Raw genomic sequence first — 16,920 nt, forward strand, 5'->3', positions numbered from 1 at the left:
TATATTTACTTGGATAAATGTCTTGTGAACAGCAAGACATACAGATTTTGTCGGGGGGCACCAAAATCCAAGTCTTACACCCCATTTAATAAGCAATACTTGTAATTGCATTTATATGGTGCTTACTACCCCTGATGAGGCGTTGAAGTGCTTTTCGGCGAGTAGCACACTACTCCAGAACCCACAAAGGATTCGTGGTGAATTAGTAAAGGGAAATATGAATTCATTTGAGTGGTGGACATGTGAGTCTGTTAGTTGAATTGAAAAGGATAGTGGAGACATAGAAGAGGGAAGGGTCTAGAAAGTGTCTATTTGGAGATCATTGCAGTAGGAGGGGATTTGGGATGAGTAAAGGAGAGATGGAGAAGGGAAGAGTTTCTAGAAGTGGATTAGTGATAAAGATGATGAGGTATTGGATGAGTCTCGGAGAGATACATGAGGGAAGGGTTTAGAAAGGCTTGCTTGGGAGATCTGAATAGTAAAACGAGTATGAGACGATGCAAGGAGTGACAGAGAAGGGATGAGTCTAGAAAGGGTTATTTTAGGGAACATAGTAGTGGAATGAGGTTTGGGATAAGTCAGCAAGTGTAGTTAGAGGATATATTGAGAAAGGTATAGGGTGAGATATAGGGATGTGTATTGGTGGGCTGATTTGTTTTTATTTTTATATTTTGCTACATAAGTACATGGAAGGTATATATGTATAAGGAAGGTAATTTATCAATATTTAAGTTGCATTTAATAAACTCAGACTCTAGGTGCCCATGCATGTGTTTTTGCGCTACAATGCTTGTTGAACACTGAGGTGCTTCTCAAGTGGCTGCCTTGCCTTTGCATCTGCTCCAGGAAGGAAGGGGATTCTTTCCTAAACATCGCTACTTGCTTAGTGTTCCGATCTGGCACTGTTTTTCATAAGAAGAACTCTCAAAATACTTTGGATATTTTTCTTAGTTACCGTTAACCACCATGATTCTACCAGCTGGAGACTTTTCTAAGTTGTAAACTTGCAAATACGTAAGGACTATTCTGAATTCCTCTGCACCCTCACTGACATTCCAAATCTTTGGTTTAGAAGAACTGCTCTCACCCTTACGTTTCAGTTGAAACGTTTTTTTATATTAAAGACATGTTAGTATGACAAGCTTGTTTATCGGATTTCTGGATTTAAAGTGCCACTCAAATCTAGCTGTAGGGACGAATAACCCCGAAGAAAGTATGAATGTGCTACTAAAAATTGCATTTACAGAAGGAGACTGAACAATCTTAGGAATTACCCTACAAGCAGCTATTTCTGAATTACCCCAGTCCAGTGCACAAGTCCTAAATAAAGAAGTGGGGGACTAACCAAGTTAGGCAGTATGAAAGTGACATCATGGCACATGAAATCACAGCGCGACATCATGGCGCGGCTTCACAGGATGTGACATCACAACCCATGACCTCACAGGAAGTGACATCAGATCTTAACACCTCACACATAGGTTTTGCAGGTCTATCATGAGCTCATTACAAGATTTAACAAATTAGATTTTGCGTCAGGGTTGTGCCAAAAAGGTGACATACCAAAGCAAAATTTGAGCCTCAGCTTATACGTCTGGCACATAAAAATTGGCAACAAGGAGAAGCATGACAGTAAATCTGTTCTGCTTAATTGGATGCAAAGTCCACATTTTTAAATATCTTAAGGCTACAAAAAAATAAAATAAAGGTATGTAAAATGTAATTTGTGTAGACACTGGGACATCAACACAACAAAACCAGGTTTCTAAGTCGCTTTTTATTATTAACCTTCCAACTTTCATCAATGTGTGTGAATTACTGCCATTTGCTCAGTTGTACTACTCTATTTTATATATATTTTTATAGTAGTCACACTCCGTGTAGTCGCCTTTCTTTTTTTTAAAACACAATTTTTACAGTAGGGAGTCCTCCAATAGCAGGGTTTCTTCAAACTAGCCTGATGTAAACCCCGCAATCACAAACTGTGAGAAATAATACAAACAATGTGGAAAGAAAAAATGTGGGAAGACAAAATGACCCCTCACGTGCGCACCACCAATGACATAGCTGGTTGGTACTCACCAGTTGTGCCCACTTTTATCATCATTGGCAGTCATTTTGTTAAAAAGAAAACGAAAAAGTGTCCAAACAAGAAATTATAAAAATCAAGTGCGGTGAAGTGAAATAGGTCACATCACTCGATGTAACCAAATGTGATATTAAAATTGAGCAAACACTCACAAAGCAATCCTTTATTATTTACTGAGTGTTTTTATCAAATTAAAATGAATAGGTTGTCACTCATGCATACCTTTTCAAATGCCAACATGTTTCTTTGCCGCAATAATTTAGGCAAATTCATCAGGGCCAAAAGCACTTCGTCAAAGCACCCGTTTTGGACACAGAGTTATGGAAGACCTCAGATAGCCAACGTTTTGTATACCAGCTTCACTTTTGAGGTCACCTACAGAACTCCTTTTATGAGTCCTCCTTGCGAAATGACCATACCAATGACTGACGGCAGCTGACAACGCGCTCCGTGAGGCCCCAAGAAATTGACATAATAACTATATGGTCATTTCGCAAGGAGGGCTCATAAAAGGAGTTCTGTAGGTGACCTCAATAGTGAAGCTGGTATACAAAACGTTGGCTATCCGAGGTCTTCCATAACGCTGTGTCCAATACGGGTGCTTTGATGAAGTGCTTTTGGCCCTGATGAATTTGCCTAAATTATTGCAGCAAAGAAACATGTTGGCATTTGAAAAGGTATGCATGAGTGGCAACCTATTCATTTTAATTTGATAAAAACACTCAGGAAATAATAAAGGATTGCTTTGTGAGTGTTTGCTCAATTTTAATATCACATTTGGTTACATCGAGGGATGTGACCTATTTCACTTCACCGCACTTGATTTTTATAATTTCTTGTTTGGACACTTTTTTGTTTTCTTTTTTACAAAATGACCGCCAATGACGATAAAAGTGGGCACAACTGGTGAGTACCAACCAGCTATGCCATTGGTGGTGCGCACGTGAGGGATCATTTTGTCTTCCCACATTTTTTCTTTCCACATTGTTTGTATTATTTCTCACAGTTTGTGATTGCAGGGTTCACATCAGGCTAGTTTGAAGAAACCCTGTTATTGGAGGACTGCCTTCTGTAAAAATTGTTTTTTTTTAAAAGAAAGGCGACTACACAGAGTGTGACTACTATAAAAATATATATAAAATAGAGTAGTACAACTGAGCAAATGGCAGTAATTCACACACGTTGATGAAAGTTGGAAGGTTAATAATAAAAAGCGCCTTAGAAACCTGGTTTTGTTGTGTTGATGTTTGATGAGTGGAGGGCGACCAGGCTTTCTTTTCCCTCTGTTGCTCCTTTGTGAATACTAGACACTGGGACATACCAGCAAATTTGGCATTGGTACAGTGCATGCATATCCCTTATATACAGGGATTGAACAAAGTAAAAAGCACTCCTCTCTTAAGTATTTGTGAAGAGATAACAAGCTGTGACCCTTTGTTTCCCCTCCCTTGCATCTAGGTGTGACAGCTCAGATAGCTCCCATCCAGGATGATTGAACAAAAGGAGACCTGATGGCCTCTTAAATTCGGCTTTTGTTATGGACCCAGCTGGAGTTTGAAATAGGAAAGCCCCCTCGCTGCCTGCACATTGCTGCTCTGAAAGTAGACAACGTACAGGTGCAGCTGAATGGGTCCCGGAGCCTGGAAATTACGCCAGAACAACTTCAGCATTTTTCAGTGGGGTCCAGCTTCTTGCAGGGTGGACGGCATTCACCCTGTGAAATAGTGGGTTGGCTCTGTGTACCCATGTGTACCCCCGACTTGTGCCCTGCTCCTGGGAACAGAGGATGTGCAAGTGGGAACTGTACATGCACAGAAGAAGAAAACCTAGTACCACTAAATTGAAAACAAATTTTGTATAAAAAGGGAATTCCAGGAAAAGCTTCCAATAAGGCTGTGCGCAGAGAGAGTATTGAGGGTGGCAATAAAGGGGCTTAGAGGTTGACTTGAGGAATCACCTGGTGCCTCATCTTGGTCAGTTTGGTACCCTCCAGCTATCAAGTAAGCCCAACAATAATAATGGGCAAAGGGCTTTACAAAATTGGAGGAATGAAAAAACAATAATGAAGAATGAATTCTGAAATTGTGCACATAGACAACACTGGAAAACATCTAGCTAAAATATTGATTAATGGGAACTTAACTAGAGCAATACATATTGGGAGAGGAACGAGACAGGGTTGTCCCCTGTCACCGATACTCTTTAATATGTATATCGAACCGTTAGCACACAATCTAAGATCATCTCAGAACATTATTCCCTTTAAATGTAATGGGTGGGAAAAAAGAATAGGCCTCTATGCGGACGACTTAGTTATATTCACTGGAAATTTGGAAAAATCATATGGGGGGATATGGCAGGAAATAGAGAACTTTGGAAGGGTCTCGGGCTATCTTCTCAATCAACAAAAAACAGAACTTATGAAGTGGCATATAGACTTTGAGAGTCCCTATGAAAAAAAGGAGATAAGATACTTAGGAATTCAGATCGTGCAAGACATCAATAAAATAGCGCAAGTTAATTTTGACAAAACAACTAAAGAAAGAGCCTCCCAGCTACAATCATGGGGAGCGCTTTCTCTCTCTTTTTTGGGTAAATCTAATATCGTGAAAATGTCCATTATTCCAAAATTCACTTTTTTGTTCAACGCTATCCCTCTAGAGTTCCCAAAAATGTGGTTCGGGAAAGTTCAGGGGCTCCTCTCAAGGTTCATATGGGCTAATAAATGTCCGAGGATTGCACGAAATAAACTTAGGAAAAAAAAGGAGTACGGTGGAATCGCAAGCCCCGACCTCTATTTGTACATGTGTGCATTCCAATTAAAAAACTTTCGTCAATTAATGTTAGAGGACTGTTTGTTCTCTCCCCTCTTTAATGCCCGTACAAAAGAATTTTCTAAACAAGCTGGGAAGTTTCTTCTTAAATTTGGGAACCCCAAATTTTTCAAAAAAGTGAACTCAAGATATTAAGTGCGGCAATAAAAATTTGGACACAAGTAAGACGATTGCTAAAAATCCCATACTACAATGAATCTGCGCCAATTTGGGACTCTCCTGGCACTCCGGAATGCTTAATGGACAGCTTGGCAGCCCTGTTAAGAAGATCTGGGATCAATACCTGGGGGCAAATTCTACATGAAGCCGAAATAATTTCCTGGCCTCATTGATCATCTTTAACTGGAGGTTCGATTTCCAAGTTCAAATTTTATCAGCTGACAAGCTGGATCAGATCTGCCGGGAATGACGTGAAAGGGAACTCAAATTTGGCGTATAAGATATGCACTCATAGTGGCAAAGAAAAAGAAGTGGCTGCCTGGTACTGGCTACTTGCCCAAGGTGGAGAGGAGGACCAGGCTGCTTTTATGGAAATTTGGAAAAAAAGACCTTCCGGATGAAGACCTTGAAAATATTGGGCAAGTATCTATGTTCAATCTTTGGTCCTATGTAAATGCTGCTTCTTTAAAAAAGAATCACATCTTTACAGCGCACAAGGCATACTGGACTCCCCAGAAAATTTCAAAGATGGGAAGTCGTGCCACTAAGAAGTGCCCCAAATGTGGAGATGAAATGGCTAACGAGGTACATATGTTCTGGAGTTGCCCGGTCTTAACTCCCTTCTGGGATAAAATTGGTAAGACTCTTTCTAAAATTATGGGATTAGAAATATAGCTAACAACAGTTTCGGTTCTTTTCGGGTTACTCCCTAGGGAAATTAATGATCGAAGACTAACTAGAAACCATAAAGCGCTATTTTTTGTCCTGATCCTTTTAGCCAGGAGGGAAATATGTATTAAGTGGATATTGCCATCTTCCCCTACGGAAGTAGAATGGGTACATTCCATCCAAAGGATAGCTATGCTAGACCAAGTTGGGACCCATAAGAAAAAAGCCAGATTGTGGGAAATATGGGAAAATTGGGTTGAGTCAGGGACTAGTTATACTTAAAGGGAAGGGGAGGGGGGAGAGGCGATATGAGAGATAAAAGAAACCAAAATGTATAGAAATTAAAATATATTGTTGATCTCCCTTTTCCTTTCCCTTTTTTTTTTTTTTTTTCGGGTTCTATGATTATCTAACATGCCCAAGGTAAAGCCCAGGCGTATGGGCTGAGAAGGCCTTTTGTTTTTGTTTTGTTTTTATGGGCAACGTGTTATCGGGGGCCAAATGTAGACTCAAGACAAAGTCGAAAACCCATATAAGGAGTCGAAGGTTCGGTTTTTTGGAAGTTACATTGTATCCTCCTCGCTTTGAGGGGTGTCCTTAAATCGGTAATTACAGGAGTACTCCTTCAGACTACAATTTGGGTTAGAGACTCTCTTTTCTTGTTTCTTTTTCTTGGAACATGTTATCTTCATATGAGGACAAAGAAAAAAAAAAAACACTGGAAAACATCTACAGAAAAAATACAGTTTACAACTCTGAAGCCATAGTGACAATTTTCTGTAAGTATACCTACAATGAGATGTTATTGAGACTTGAGAGCTGCTCCAAGCTGCTAGCTTAGTAAGACCATAAACTGCAAACCTATCTCTAACACTTCTTCACTCATCACTCAGCTAAGTTGTGCCCCCATAACACGATAACCACAGTTCAACAGTCCGCACACATGCTATGGAAATACTTCTAACGTAGGATCAAAACATGGACAACACCCTTCCGACCACGCGCTCTATACAGTGTAGCACGCAGTCCAAATCGGCAAGCGCTTCAGCACCCCATGAAAGGATAGTAAGTATTATATAAGTGCTGCACATCTTAACAATACAGTGTTTCAAAGATATCTGAAGATGTTTAGTTACAGGAGAGGAACGGAGCTGAGGAGGACAAAAAAAAGGGCTAGTATTTAGAGAAAATACATATACCAAACCCCAGAAATGTTCTCTGGGCCTCTTACACACAAAGGCCTTTCTGGTTTTGATAACAAAGCAAAAATAAAGCTAAAAAACACCTCTGGTGAGTGAACTGCACACACTGGGGCCGATTCCGATCCTGGAAAAACCGGTTACAAACCGTCGGTCGGAGCGTTTTCTCCGTCCGACTCGTACCCGGGAAAAAAAACCTACAAACTTGCAAGTACGATTCGTACGGAAACACCCTTTCCGTACGAGTCGGAAAAAACACCGACCGACAGTAAAATACATCCGAATGTGACCCGGGACACCGCGGACGTAACGTCCGGACGGAGTTAGGCATGCTTTTACGTACCAGCAAGTACGATTCGTACTGACTGCAGTCCGGATGGGAATATTTTTACGGCACCCAATAAGTGCCGGAAAAGCTAAGTACGCGGCGATGCGAGCTGACTAGGGGGCCCGGTACGCGCCGTACCCCCCCGCCCCCCGTATGTTCGCGCCATACCCCCCCGCCCCCCGTATGTTCTCGCCGTACCCCCAGCCCCCTCGCGGATGGACGCGCCATACCCCCCAGCCCCCCGTATGTACGGAGCGTACCCCCCAGCCCCCCGTATGTACGGAGCGTACCCCCACCCCCATATGTACGGAGCGTACCCCCCAGCCCCCCGTATGTACGGAGCGTACCCCCACCCCCGTATGTACAGAGCGTACCCCCCAACCCCCCGTATGTACGGAGCGTACCCCCAGCGCTACGAGCTGGCGGTCCGTACCGTACATACGGGTGTGGGGGTACGCTCCGTACATATGGGGGGCTGGGGGGTATTCTCCGTACATACGGGGGGCTGGGGGTACGCTCCGTACATACGGGGTGCTGGGGGGTACGCTCCGTACATACGGGGGCTGGGGGGTACGCTCCGTACATACGGGGGCTGGGGGGTACGGCGCGTCCATCCGCGAGGGTGCTGGGGCTACGGCGCGTACACACGGGGGAGGGCTAGGGGGGTGTTCGGCGCGTACCAGGCACCTGTTTGGACATCTCCATGGTTGCTATGGGAGTTCGCTCCGGACGGTCTTTTTTCCATACAGTTGTACAATCGGACGGATCGTACTTGCGCATTCGGACTTCAGTTTTCCCATTTGCACGTAAAAATGTCCGGGGACGTGTCGGAGACTTTTCCCGACCCGAGGACGTGTGGGGGAATTTTCCCAATGCGATTAGTATGGACTTTTTCCCATACGAATCGTACTTGCCAGTTTGCACGGGACTTGTACGATTCGGTCGGAAAAAAATCCAGATACGATTCGTACGGGGAAAATTTTTCCAGGATCGGAATCGGCCCCACTATGTCCAAGTGCTGATTTCCAGATTTATTTCATGACCGGTCCCTAGTAACCAGGAATGCTCAAAGGGACATTGTGCTTCTGTAGCATTCACTAGATGCTGTACGAGCTGGCCTGTCCTCCTATGCGTGTCTTGCTGAATTGTGGGAAGTCGTTTGATTGAACGGGGACTTTTGAAACAGACATCCAAAGGATTATTTTTACACATGCATCAGTGTGACACCACCCCCGGAGGTTGCTGGGGGTAGGAAGAACACCCCAACCAATGGCCAAGCACTGTGTGGAATAGATTCTGCATTATTAAATAATGCTATTACAAATACATTTAAACATCTATTTCGGCTTCCACCTAATGTATCACCTGCTCAGAAAAGGCTAGAATTTGGCCTTTGTAATCAACAATATGCAAGAATGGGTCAGTACATTAAGACCTGGAGACAAATTAAAACTAATATCAATAATCCAATGTGCACATTCTTGTGGAAAGAAATGGAACAAAATAAAAAACTGTCCTTCCATAAATATTTACAAAAAGTACTTGAAGATTTGTCAGTTGCTAAAATCTGGGAAATGTCCTTAACAGCACAAAGTTTTAAGAAAATAATTAATAAATCAGTTAAACATTTGTCCCTTTTAAAAGATAAAGAACTGTTTATTAAGAGATCTCATGCATGGATGTTGGTCCAGGAATATACAAGTCTTAAGGTCCAGCCATACCTAGAAATACCATGGTCTGCAGAAACTAAAAACACTTTTATTAAAGCACGATTTGGCAATTTACCTGGCTTAAAACATGCAGTGCCCTGGTTGAGACCATCTAAGCCGACTATGTGCAGATTATGCAATCTATGGGATGAAAGTATTCTACATCTTGTTTGTATATGTACAGTAATGATGGTGGAAAGAAAACGATACTTGAAAAACTGCTTCATTGACAGAGGTGTTCGGACCTGCAGACACGCCATGGTAGTCTGTTTTAGACCAACGGATATTCAAATGATTTCCAATTTTAATAAATTTTTAATACTTGCTAAAAAGAAGTTGGATGCCTGTGAGTTGGCCACAGGAAATCTGGAAGTCTAAAATAGCTAAGGACAAAACTTAGGACTAAGTTTAGGATCTCATGCATAAGTTATAGAAATATTAATTGATACTATTCATATTAAGTTCTGGAAAGATGATGGCCTGATGTAATGTTTATACATTGTATTTATGTCTAAGAAAACTTTTTAACTTTTATAATTCTTTTTAAAAAATGGAACTATATTTCTAATTGGTGCGTTTTCGCAAAGAATGTAGTAATTGTAAGATATTTATTAATCATGCAAATAAAAATTTACCTTACCTTACAATGGCCAAGCATCTCTGCCTGCCCACACCCGTGTAACAGCGGAAGGCTGCTCCAGGAAAAGATCCGTGGAGATGTGGAGGGACCTCCAGGAGTCGATGCTCTTGAACAAAGCCCTCCATTTCCAGAGCTCTTGGTATGTAGTGTACCCGGGCACATGTAGAAGCCTGGAAAGAGGAACAAAGATTGTTGAGGGCAGCCGATATGTTATGGCAGGCACATTATTTCCATGTCTCAGAAAGTAAGCAGCGTGAAAAAAAGATTTGTAAATTCATTTGGTTTTCCTACCTGTATATGAGCTGTAGTGTGTAGAGTTGAAATTCACGTGTCTTCAGGAGCCCGTACATGTGTTCTTTGCAGCTACAATATTTGTTGAACACTGAGGCGCATCTCAACTGACTGCCTTGCCTTCGTGTGTGCTCCAGGAAGGAAGGCGACTCTTTCCTCACTGTCACTTCACTTCATGGCATCACTGCGTGGGCAGAGATGGCATGACGCACACTGAAGTGAACGAAGCATGTTGCTTAACCTTTTGCAGTGATGTGCACAATTACATCAGAGAAACGTATTCCCGTTTTGCAGAACAATTGCACTTCTACATGATATCACTGCGTGTGCAGGGGTGATATGACTACAATAATGCTGACTTTCAACTCGCAGTGACACAGAGAATGATTTCGTAGACATGCACAGTGCAAGTGCTGTGCAGGGCGATTACGTTAACAAGCACAGCACAAGCGCTAAGAAAAAACTATTGACACAGAGAAAGGACTGTTTCTGCGAGCGCATCTTTCATATTAGACCATAAAATTGAGGAGCTCAGGTTACGGGGTAACGTTACACCGAGCCAGTTGGAAGGATGAATTGTGCGTTTGCAATTCTAATAATACGAAGCAGGCAACAAGTTAGGGGTTTTAAAAGTTATGCCTGACTCCAAATGGTGGCAATCTAACATAGGCTGTGACGGGGATGTGTGGAGATTTTTGTAATTGAAGTGGTGCGTGGGAGGATGGAAAAGGGGAGGGGGACCAACATGAAGGACACATACTAACTGTAGAGAGCCATGCACTCTGCAGCCAGTGCAAGAGTGATAGAGGAAGGGGAATGATGGCTGATGGCAAAGAAAATACTTCCAGAAAAGCGGATGGAAACAGTACTTTGACACAGGAAACTGATAAGAGAAGCACATGAGGAAATACACAGGAACAATCATTGGTAAATGCAGGAATCAGTATGCTATAGACAATAGAAATAGAGCAAAAGTAAGTGGCAAGCACAGGAACCAATGAAAAGCAAGGAAAGCAAGGAGGCGGGATGTAAGCCCCTTTTAAGATGTATGTTAAATACAAATGATTTCACAAGCACAGGGAAAGCGTTGTACAGGCCAAACCTAAAAAGGGGCTAACAAAGCTCAATAATTTAAACTGAGTAATTCCCTGAGCTTGTGGGAAAGCTCAGAACTGCTGAAACAACAGAAGAACGGGGCAGGAGTGGTTGTGATCCCATCATTTATTATAAAATGTTGTTCTATTCTTCTTGAGTATTGAGTCCTTTGGATACAGAGTCACATTTGAAAATCCATTTACATTAAAGTCTGTTCAGTATTTGTTGGTTGTTTTCTCCTTTGGGTTGTGGTCTCCGCACATTGATTATTTGCCACGTGAAGTCATTCTCAGTGTGACTTTTTTGAAGGAAATGTTCGACCAACGGTGCCGTTATTACTGTGCAGCGGATCATGCTTTTGTGATGAATGATGCTGGACTTAACCTTTTGGGTTTTTTGCCTAATGTATATCAGATTGCTGATGCAACTAATGCAGTAAATGACATTATTAGTATTACAGTTGGAGAAAAAAATTCAGTGTTTGGTGGACTTTGTCATGATCAAATGTTTAAACATTTTTAGTTTGGTGTCATGCCTGACATTTTCCACATTTGAAGCGGCCTCGTATGAGCGGAAGTCCTAGGAGGGGATGAACGGTGTTGTCTATTTTAGTCGGCTTGTGTGCCCTGACTAGATGATGCTTAATATTACTTCCTTTTTTAAAGACAAAAAGGGATGTTTCCAGAGCTAGATTAGCTGTGGATAGGACATTTCAGTGGTTTTTTTTTTAAAATATTTGTTGTCCGTTTATTAGTTATTGGGCAAAAAATAGTAACACACTGGATTTTTTCAAGTGGCGTTCTGTCTTTGGGTTTCAAAAGTATTTCTGTGTGTGTGTGTACCCGGCTTGTTTTAGCAAACACTTGACAAGCCTTCTCGGCTATCCTCTTTTTATGAGCTTATTAAAGAGGACCTCAGATTCTTTTTAATAAATCCTCTTTGTATTTGTAATTGTGCCAAATGCACAAAAACTGGCCATAAGGAAGGTCATCTTTCAATGAACATGGATGCCAACTTGAGTATTAAAGGAAGGTATTTCTCTTGGTTGGTTTCCGAAATAAAGTGGTACATAACTGGTTATCTAACGCCCCTGCTGTTACGTCCAGATAGTCAATACTGGTATTAATATGGTGGTGTGTAAATCTCAAATCAGGATGGCAATCATTGGGCTAATCGCAGAAAAGGGAATGGTCTTGTTCAGTTTCAGACCAAATCATGAAAACTTCATCTATATACCTTTTCCAAATAAATATTTTTGAGAAAAAGGGGTTTCTGGCATTGAGAGTGTACTTCAATATTGTCCCGAAAAGTATGATAAAATTGGGAGCAAAAACTGCTCCCTTGGAAGTCCCTTTCTGTTGTCGGTAGTACTTGTCTTCAAATAAGAAGCAGTTTTTGTGAGAGCAATTTCAAGTAGGGAGATGATAAAACTGGTATGAACTTGTGTAGGGGCAGGCCGTGAGTTCAGATGGTTTGTTTTCTCATACGCCTGTCTGTGGTGTATTTGTACATAGAGATTCTATGTTTAGTGTCACTAGAAATTTTATATTGGGGTTGAAAACCTCTGTCCCAATGATAATAAAAATGAGTGGTATCCTTTACATAGGTGGCCGAGGAAGGTACTATGTCTTTTATTTAAAAAAAAATCTATGTATCTTACAAGAGGTTCTAAAACTGAGCCACATCCTGACAGTAAGGGCTTTCCCTGGGGTGCCTCAAGACTTTGTGTATTTTGGGGAGCGTATATACGATGGAAGGGTTGAGGGTATTCAAAAATATATATTAATTGTGGCTTTGGAACCCTTCTTACTCAGCTGTTTTAGTGAGAGTCTGGAAAGCAGCCTGTATCTCACATGGAGGGCACTGCGTCTGTACTTGATAATGGTCACTAATATTAAGCTGATGTAAAATCTCATCATTGTATTTTTGTTTGTCTTGGATTACTATCCCTTCACCTTTGTCACAAGGTTTTATTACTGTGCTATCATTAGGTTTTAGAGCCCAAACGGTTTCTTTTTCTTTGCGAATTTTATTGTATGGGACAAACAGCTGCTAGTTCTGAAGAGAATCAAAACCTTTAACTACCAATTTTTCAAAGGTAGTTATTTCTGGAGGCATCAAATGGGAGGGTGGTTGGAAGGCTGAGTTAGGATGGAGCCCTGATGTGTCATGTATGGCACTGCTTTCTTTATCCAGAAAGAAAAAACATCTTCCTAGAGAATTGTAGGAGTTTGGTATATAATGTGAACCAATCAGGTTTTTAAGTTATTACAAAAGTACAACCCGTTATTCAGCTTGTCACTCTCTGCAGAAGATAACTGATGTGAAGAGAGGTTGAATATGGGTACCTCAGTAGGTGGATTGGGAGTGCCAGTAGGCGTGATAGTATTGGGGACCCCATTGTTAGAATTTCCGTCTCGTTTTCCGTTTCCCTGAGGAGAAGTTGTTCTTGGTCCTGCCTCTACCTCTGTAATTCTGTTGGCCTCTAGCTAAAAATGCCTGTTGGGCTTGTGCAGATGTACTCAGGCCATCCCCGGGGTCAGAATAGTCCGACTCCGCTGAGGACACCGAAAAAGTATCAAAAGTAGAGTTTTTACTTGGGCACAGCCTCAAAGTTACGATGGAGAGTTTAAAGAAATGTGTACTGTTTAATGTGCTCCCGGGGTATCGCTCTCCGATCACGAGCGTGTTTAATACTGAATGTTAGTTCACCCGAAAGGAAATGGGGTGACTCACCCTAGGCACAATCTATACCCTCTGTAGGGTATTGAACTGTTTGTTGTATCAAATAATGAAGACACGTAATCGCGGTGTTTTCCAATTTGTATTTTGAAATGAAGATGGACTTAAATTCAATTCATGATACTTAAATATCCATGAGAGTCATAATACAATGTGTTGCATGTTTTACTATACATTCAAAAAGTAATCCAATGCATTTCGGACATCCCTCCCTTCATCAGGGAAAACTTTAAATGTACATGCAATAGAACTCGGCTGGAGGAGCTCCGACGAGTGTCTGAATTTCCTGCGTTGTAGTAGGAACAAAAAGCAATCATCTGTTGGTTCTTGAACCTGTCCCATGTGTTGTTGCAGTTTCTCTGTGACCCTTGTGGGTGGGAAGTAAAATATTCGTCAGGAGGTATGGGTACGGCCTTTCTTTATTATATATTTTTATGTCTTTTGATGGTTTGTTAGATTTCTTGTGGCGCTCGAATTTTTGGACTTATAGTGTTGCTTTATCCAGTTTTTCTAGTCAGGGTATTGGATTCAAGAATTGCTTTTTCTAGCTCTAGGACCACAGGGTCCCTGCACTGTTTTATGTGAACTCGTTAGTAGTTATTGCACTCCACCTTCGCTGGCAGACTGGCTATGCGTACTCAAACTGAGTTTGTCAATTACCAGTCGGATATTTTGGTCCCCCTTAGGTGATTGTATATTCTCTTCTTCAAAAATACAGAATTTGTTTTTCTACTTACTTATGGTATTTATTATTCTTTATTTTTAATTAATTTTTTTCTGCTTATGCTCTCATTTGGCTGCCCTTCACTACGCCTACCCTTTATTGATGGACCTATCTCATGATTCATTCCTTCTTACTAGGCAAGCTCTGTTTAATGACAGTTTCATATACAGGTCACATCTGTCCAGGGCATATTTTACACTGACATTCTCTGCTTAAAATTCAGATACTGGGTGCTCTCGCTCATGTCCTGATGATGACCTCACAGTCAGAGAGGTCGAAACGCCATCAACACTAGACTTAGATAGCAATATCAATTACATAAACGTGCAGGTAGGAGTCATATGTCTCTTTTTAATAGCAATTCACTTGTTTTGCTTCATCTCGCACTTCGCACTGCACCTTCCATGTCACTTATAGCATGAGCACCAGATCTTCCCTTTTGATGATAAATATGTCTATATAATGCAATAAACATTGCAATTGCAATTGATGCAGTGTTTTTTTGGCCTTTTACGTTTTTATGCCTCGGTATAAAGTTATATTGTTGTGGTGTCTTCATACACAGAAGACTTTTTCTTAAGGTGTTAAATTGATTTATATCCTAGCGAACTATTGTTCTTTTGAAACACTACCCCACCGCAGGTTCTCTAAAATAATGGGGTCACCCTTGTTTATAAATATATGTTTTCACAAGGATAGTGTTCATTTATCTAAATAGGGCAACAAGTTGTTTGTTGAATCTTTGCTAGCATTAGCTGTGCAGCATTTCTCACAGTCATAAGAATACCAACTTGAGGGGGGGGGGGGGATAGACAGTCAACCGCCCAGGCCTGTGGTGAGGGGTAGAGTCGCGCTTGGCAAAGATCAGGTAGACACCTTAGCATCTGGCATTAAAAATCAGGTGAATTCTAGATTGATTTGGCTTGAAATATTATCTTAAGCCTGGGCAGTGGTACTGCATTGTGAAGTATAAAGCTGAGGACATGCACAACAGGGATTCTCCTTAGCCCTCTGCGGTACTGAAATCTATTGCACTTCCCTGGGAATGTTGGAAGTTGATGCTTGCACCAGGATACCAAGGTTTGGCCCACTTGCTCAGGCCTATCTCCTGCCTGGTGCTGAGTAATTCCTCTTCTAGGTGGGTTCTGCAGCTTACATGCTGGCCCAGGCTCCCTGTGGTGTGAGGGTTTCGGGAGGGTTTGTCCAGTGAAAGTCACATCTAGAGGGCCCTGGGTACACTTGTGCCCAAATCAATTAACCGTTGCTGTAGTGGCCAGCGGGATGTGAACCATGACTCCACTGAAATGTTGGTTAGAACATTCAATGTCTAGCTTACTGTCAGTCATACAATATGTCATGATGACTATAGCCATGTTAAGTGTGTTATGGAAACAGGAGATAGTGTGAATTATAGTTCGTGTTTGAGTGAAGGTGTAATGCATACTTCCAGAGAATGATTTACTCTATAACACAATACGCAACTGGTCTCAGTTTGTTAGTGCCTGCTTTGGAGAATTAAATAGAGTTAAATGTCATTTTATCCTATATGGCTCGCTTTGGGCCTTCGTCATCCCGTGCTTAGGTGTGGTATGCCACCTGTTATGAAAAGTGGTTCGCAATGAGGGCAGACCACGGTATGCAGGCTGGGCCTCACCTGGGTAGGGGGAGCGACGTTCCATGGCCACTGTTGTTGGACTTTTGAATTCTGACCCGGGGAGGGTGACGGCCCAGGAAGCTGAGTTCCGTGCCCATTGGCTGCCAGGGTACCGCAGAGTTTCCAGATTGGAGGCAGGGGCAAAGAAAGAGGCATATGAACTGGATGAGCCATTACAGCCTACTTGTCCCAGCTGGTTAACCCTGACGCCCACCGACGCACCCATTGCTTCTTGGAACCCAAGTTGCTGTTTTACAACCCTCCCATCCCTCAGGGTACAGAAGGGGGGAGAGGATATGTTTTTCTTTTTTGGTTATGTTCCGAATGGAATTGCTGCTGCCCATATTCGACCTACTCTGTGTGTGCGGGAATCCTGCAATGCTGCTGGTGCATTGTACATGCGACGTGTGTTTAATGAAGGTTGCCTTTTCTCTATCTTCAGCAGACTTTAGGCTCACACGCTGCTGTTCTACCTTCCTCACCTGTTCTGTTGTGCCCTTTCTCTGCCTGAGGTAAGCTTAACCTTCTGCTGCTCGTCTGTGTGCAACTATAAGCTTGTGTGTAAGTGTGTGGGTGCATGTGTGTGTTCATGTGTATGTGTACATATGTGTACGTGTGTGCCTGTGTGTATGTGTTTGGATGTATGTGTATGTGTGCGTGTCTGTTCATCTGTGGGTTGCGCATTTAAGTGTGCGTGACTATGTGACGTATGTCTGCATGTGTGTGCATGTGCCTACTTGTGCGTGCGTGTGTGCATCTGTGTGCGTGTGTCTGTGCCTCCGGTTCT

The sequence above is a fragment of the Triturus cristatus genome, chromosome 7 (assembly GCF_964204655.1).
Source record: "Triturus cristatus chromosome 7, aTriCri1.1, whole genome shotgun sequence".
Lineage (NCBI taxonomy): Eukaryota > Metazoa > Chordata > Amphibia > Caudata > Salamandridae > Triturus > Triturus cristatus.